At 33.9% G+C, this 5,037-nt stretch overlaps 1 pseudogene across 1 annotated transcript; it reads right to left on the bottom strand.

The window, feature by feature from the left end:
• Positions 1-1,241: 1,241 nt before the first annotated feature.
• LOC147549590 (26S proteasome regulatory subunit 8 homolog B-like) lies at positions 1,242-2,601 on the bottom strand (annotated as a pseudogene). Its single transcript, XR_015237411.1, has 6 exons — positions 2,538-2,601; positions 2,272-2,431; positions 1,916-2,071; positions 1,700-1,798; positions 1,483-1,593; positions 1,242-1,358 (listed from the first exon to the last, which is right to left on the bottom strand). The product of XR_015237411.1 is annotated as a 26S proteasome regulatory subunit 8 homolog B-like (transcript).
• Between the last annotated feature and the right edge of the window lie 2,436 nt (positions 2,602-5,037).

Raw genomic sequence — 5,037 nt, 5'->3', positions numbered from 1 at the left:
AGGCATGACTAACCGTTGCTTCCGGCAAAACGAAGCTTGATAAACGAATCAAAGAGAAAAAACGAAGATCTAATGTTATTGAGTTCAAAAGATGGATGATAGGTAGAGATCTCTAACAATCCCCCTAAAAACAAGAAAAATCGACCAAGATTTGCTCTGATCTTGATGGAAGAAGGGCTAAATCTACTTTCTTTCTCTAAAAGTTAGATAGAGGAGCTTCCGGTTTTCTTTTATGCAACGTTTTCTTTCAAACCTCATCCAGGGAGATTCAATTCTTACTTATATGAGCTTCATCAGTACTATTAAATCTATTTATGCTTAGTGGAGGAAGGTTATGGGTTGGGTTGGCCATAACTAACTAAAGATGTGTCACTAGATGAGTTACTCTTTTGTTAATGGCGTAATTTCTAAAAAGTTCAAGATAATGTTGAAAATGAGTAAAAAAAGCACAAAGCATTTGAAAATTATTATTCAGGTAAAAAAGTGTGCAAATACTAAAATACCCTTTTCTGTTATTTTGTGTAACTAAATTCTTTTATTTTTCTTTAAACTTTAAATCGATATAACTTTTATTTGAGATGTCGGATTTGTATACAAATTATATATTTAGATATGATTTTTCATTAGCTTTCTAACAAGATCCACTTTCAATATTTTTTTTCAAAAAAAAACCCCAGAAAAAACGGCGTTTTTTCCCTTACGTTTTTCTGCAAACGTGTTTGCAACAGTCTGTAATGCAAACGTGTTTACTACGGTCTGTTATGCAAACGTGTTTGCAACTGTCTGTTATGCAATTTGATTTGATTCATATTGAATCATGGTACAGTCTTGAATCTCTCTCATTGGGGTATCAATTCCGCTACTTTGTTCAGATGCCCACACACCCAAATTTGTCCGATGACCACCCGCATAATCTAGATGTAGTTTTAACCCCTGTTAAAGAATGTTGTTCATTAAATACCGGCATTTGTTCATATATTTACTAATTAAGTTCAAAAAATAATCTCTTTAAATAGTTAGGTAGAAAAATTTATCGTTTTTTATTTGTTAAATCATTGGATTAGAGTAGCTCGAGTATCTTAAGAATGTGTTTTTATCTTCAATCCAGCTTGTTCAACAACCATGGAAATGTCATTGTCTGATGCTAGCACGATTTTATCATGGTCTTCATCCTCCTACTATATGGGAATCAGAAATGTTAAAAGTATTAAAAACAATTCCTCATGCTGGCACACCTGAACTTAATCTTCCTGAGTTACTTTCTTCATTACTTTCCACACTGCTATTTCAAAATCTTCCTGAGTTACATGAATTCTTCTCTCTCTTAAGGCAAACATCCCTGCTTCTGTGCACACAGCCTGTAGATTAGAACTGATGAATGGGAAATGTTAATGAGGTTTGGAAATGAAGGAGAATCTAAGACTAGAGATCAATTTTTCCAACTTAAGAAATGGGCTATATTTAAGGCAGTGGAAGACAAACCTTGAGTTCTGCACCAGATGCACCATTCATCTTCTCTGCTATCTTCTTCAAATCAATCCCACACATCAAGTTCATTTTCCTCGAGTGAATGTTCAAAATATCCCAGCGAGACTGCAAACATTCTGTACAGATCAGGACAAAACATTGGGTTTCTCTATAGATATATGTACATATAACATATAATAATGCAAATATATGTTGAGAGAGAAAGAGAGACATCTGCATTTGGATTTGGAAACTCAATCTTCCTGTCAATACGGCCTGGCCTGAAGAGGGCTTGATCCAAAATATCAATCCGATTAGTGGCCATGAGAACCTGCATATATCACATGTTTGAAGTGGTGAGTTGTGTGAACCTTCAAAGATTATATAGTCTCCACATTATTATTTCCTAGACTATACCAATTTAACATTATAGAACTATTGAAAATACTTTGATCTTGTTTGATGCTTCAAACCCGTCCAACTGATTCAGAAGCTCAAGCATGGTTCTTTGCACTTCGCTGTCACCATTACAGATCCAGATTCCATCCTAGCAGATCCAATACTATCAATTTCATCCATAAAAATGATTGAAGGAGCATGTTCTCTGTGATAGATCCATAAACAATAAGCCATATATTTGAAGAAACACCAAACATCAACACACAAGTTGCGCAATAAAGGTGAACAAGAAGATCACAAGGGCCAAAGCTAACGTAACTTAAAATCGAGGGGAAAATTAGACGAAGTAGACTCTAGACATGACTTCTTCCAACTAGTACTACGAAAGGAAATACTAGAAAATACCTTGCCGTAACAAAAAGTTCTCGGACCATTCTAGAGCCTTCTCCGATGTATTCCTGGACCAACTCAGAACCAGAAACTCTGATAAAGGTGCAGTCGGTATGATGAGCTACTGCCCTAGCAAGCAGTGTTTTCCCCGTACCAGGTGGTCCGTAAAGTAGAACTCCATCAAATGTTATATATGATCCATCAAATTACCTCAATGTGTGGGGGATGGGGTGGATCAATGTGGAGCCTATGTATTATGTTAGTTAAAAGATCATTCAAACTCCTTGCTGGCACACTTGCCTCTTCATAGGCAGCTGTACCCTGGCTACTATATTCAGCTCTCATGTTGGTTCTTTCGGAGTCATTTTCACGAACAGGTGTTGTGCATAACTTTGCTTGATGTCCAAATGCACCACGTTGAGTACACTTTCGAGGCTTCCATAATCATCCCACTCGTACTGTTATCTCCTTAGTCTCATTCACTCGAATTGAAAGCTTATCAACCAATTCTTGTTGTTTAGGAACTTCAACACACACTCGTTCATAATTGACCCGAGTTTGAACAGCAGTGTATTGGTCCATGGTAAGTATTCGACCAAGAAAGCTTGAGATAAAGGCAATCCATTTTTTAATCCAAAATATCAGAGGTATTTCATGGAGGTTTACCCATATAGGAAGTGACTCCATTTCTGCTATGTCTTGTTCAATTAACATGAAAGAAGATGATGGCGACGAAAATCTCACGAATTTGATGATGGTGATCACAAATAATAAGGAAAAAGAAGAAAGGAAGAAGAATCATGATTTACAACTTGTATCAATGATTTCGAAGAAGCTTATTTAATTTATATTAGGTATAGAATTTTTTTGTTGATTAACATTGAAGAAGAACAGAGAAGAAGAATCACGGGCCACCTAAAAAGTTTTTGGGCTTTTTGAGAGGGAAAGAGAGTTCTGTGAGTAAGGGTAATTTAGGAAAGAAAAAAATAAAAATGACCTAATTACTAATTAGTCATATTATTTTAAACTATATGCATCTTTACTGATAACATTTTGGTAACTCTTAGTTATTAGCAAAAGGTGTAGGCTTTTATAGTTATTAAGATAATTTTTTCTACCTAAATAGTCATTTTCCCTTTGTTAATTATCACTGTATTAAATCTTTTGTTAAACTCATCTACTTTTTGTTAAACAAATGTAATGCCTCTAAAAAATGTACCAACTCTTTTGTTGAACGACAAATACATCTTTTGTTAGATATACGATCTTGACTAAAAAAAATACTTATAAAGGTCGTACAAGCCTAGATGGACCGGATCGTCCCAAGATAATACATATTATCATGATACTGTTATTACATTTTAGTTATATATTTTAATTTTTTATTATTGTTGTTATAATATCTTTTATTATTATCAATATTTGTATTAATTATCATTATTTTTATTGTTAAATTAGAAAATACCAAATTGTTAATGAAAATTAGTCATTTTTTTGACAATTTGGTTCTCTTTTTACACTAGAATCCATTAAAATATCGGCGAAAATCAAAATCCACCAAAGTCTGTGACTTACGAATATCTCGTGACTTTGCGAATGCCACTACAATTTGCAGACTTTGAAACGTCCGCGATTGATTGTTGTAGACATTTGTGGACTTTGAGTGTCAACCAAAATCCAGATTGACTACCCCTCTATGATGCATGATTGATGATGCATAATTAAGTTTTAGAATGTATAGATCGTGATGGGCCTAGAAAGTTTCCTAAATAGGTCTACACCTGCAAGTGCACGGGTGTCAAGTTGTAATATTTCCGGAAAGACCGGTTCGTTCCTCAGAGACTAGTTAAACTTATTCAAAAACTAGGAAATAAAAAGATTTTGAAAATGGTTTTGATTTTGGTTTTGATGATTAAAGATATTAAAATATTAAAACGAATAAAAACGGTAAACGGATCAATGGGGGAGAGGACCTAGGGTTTAGGAGTTCACCACATAAAATCACATTCAGACCCAATAATTATCTAATCAACTCTCTTTTTTTATAACTCAAAATTCAAGGTAATGAACTACCCGAATTCCGGAAGATGTATTCGTTAAAACCCGATTGATAATCATAAACTTGTAATTGTTGTATTTAGAAAAACAAATCTCTAAACTATTGACTATTAATCGATAAGCATACACCATCAAAGAATTTAATCTAAGCATGGTGTATCAAACTAAAAATATAGCAATGAAAAGAAAACAAGTTTAACTAACTAAAACAACTTGAACTTTTAAACACAATCAAGAGAATTAATCGCACAAAAATTGGTCTCTAAAAGCTTAAAAATGGGTTTCATCCTAGCCCTAAATGAGATGGTTAGCTAATCATATAATATGAGATTAAAACAATTATGAAGCATAAGAGAGAAAATGGAAAAAAGAATGAAACTTTCTCACTGATTTTCTCTGTTGCAGCCAAACGCGCCCCTAGGGAAAATAACTTTCTCGTCTTCTCGGAAATATTTTCTCTATGGGAAAGTTATTTTCCAGGGAGATTATTGACCCAAACGCGGTCTTCTTCTTCCTCTGATTTTCTCTCTTTCTCTCTCTACTTCTATTGTAACCCAAATCAACTAACACCAACAAGTTTGAATATGGTGATTACATTAAATGAAGACCAATACAATTCTCTCTGATTTAAAATATATCTCTCTCACTTTACAATCCTCTCTGTCTTTCTCTCCAATACATTTGATTAAAGCAAAGTATCTGTAAATAAAAAGAAAAGCCTCT

The sequence above is a fragment of the Eschscholzia californica genome, unplaced genomic scaffold (assembly GCF_041429995.1).
Source record: "Eschscholzia californica isolate CP2 unplaced genomic scaffold, dmEscCali1.0.p SCAF_3, whole genome shotgun sequence".
NCBI classification, from domain to species: Eukaryota; Viridiplantae; Streptophyta; class Magnoliopsida; order Ranunculales; family Papaveraceae; genus Eschscholzia; species Eschscholzia californica.
Note: the sequence above shows the minus strand (reverse complement) of the source record. Positions and strands in the feature narration are given on the sequence as shown.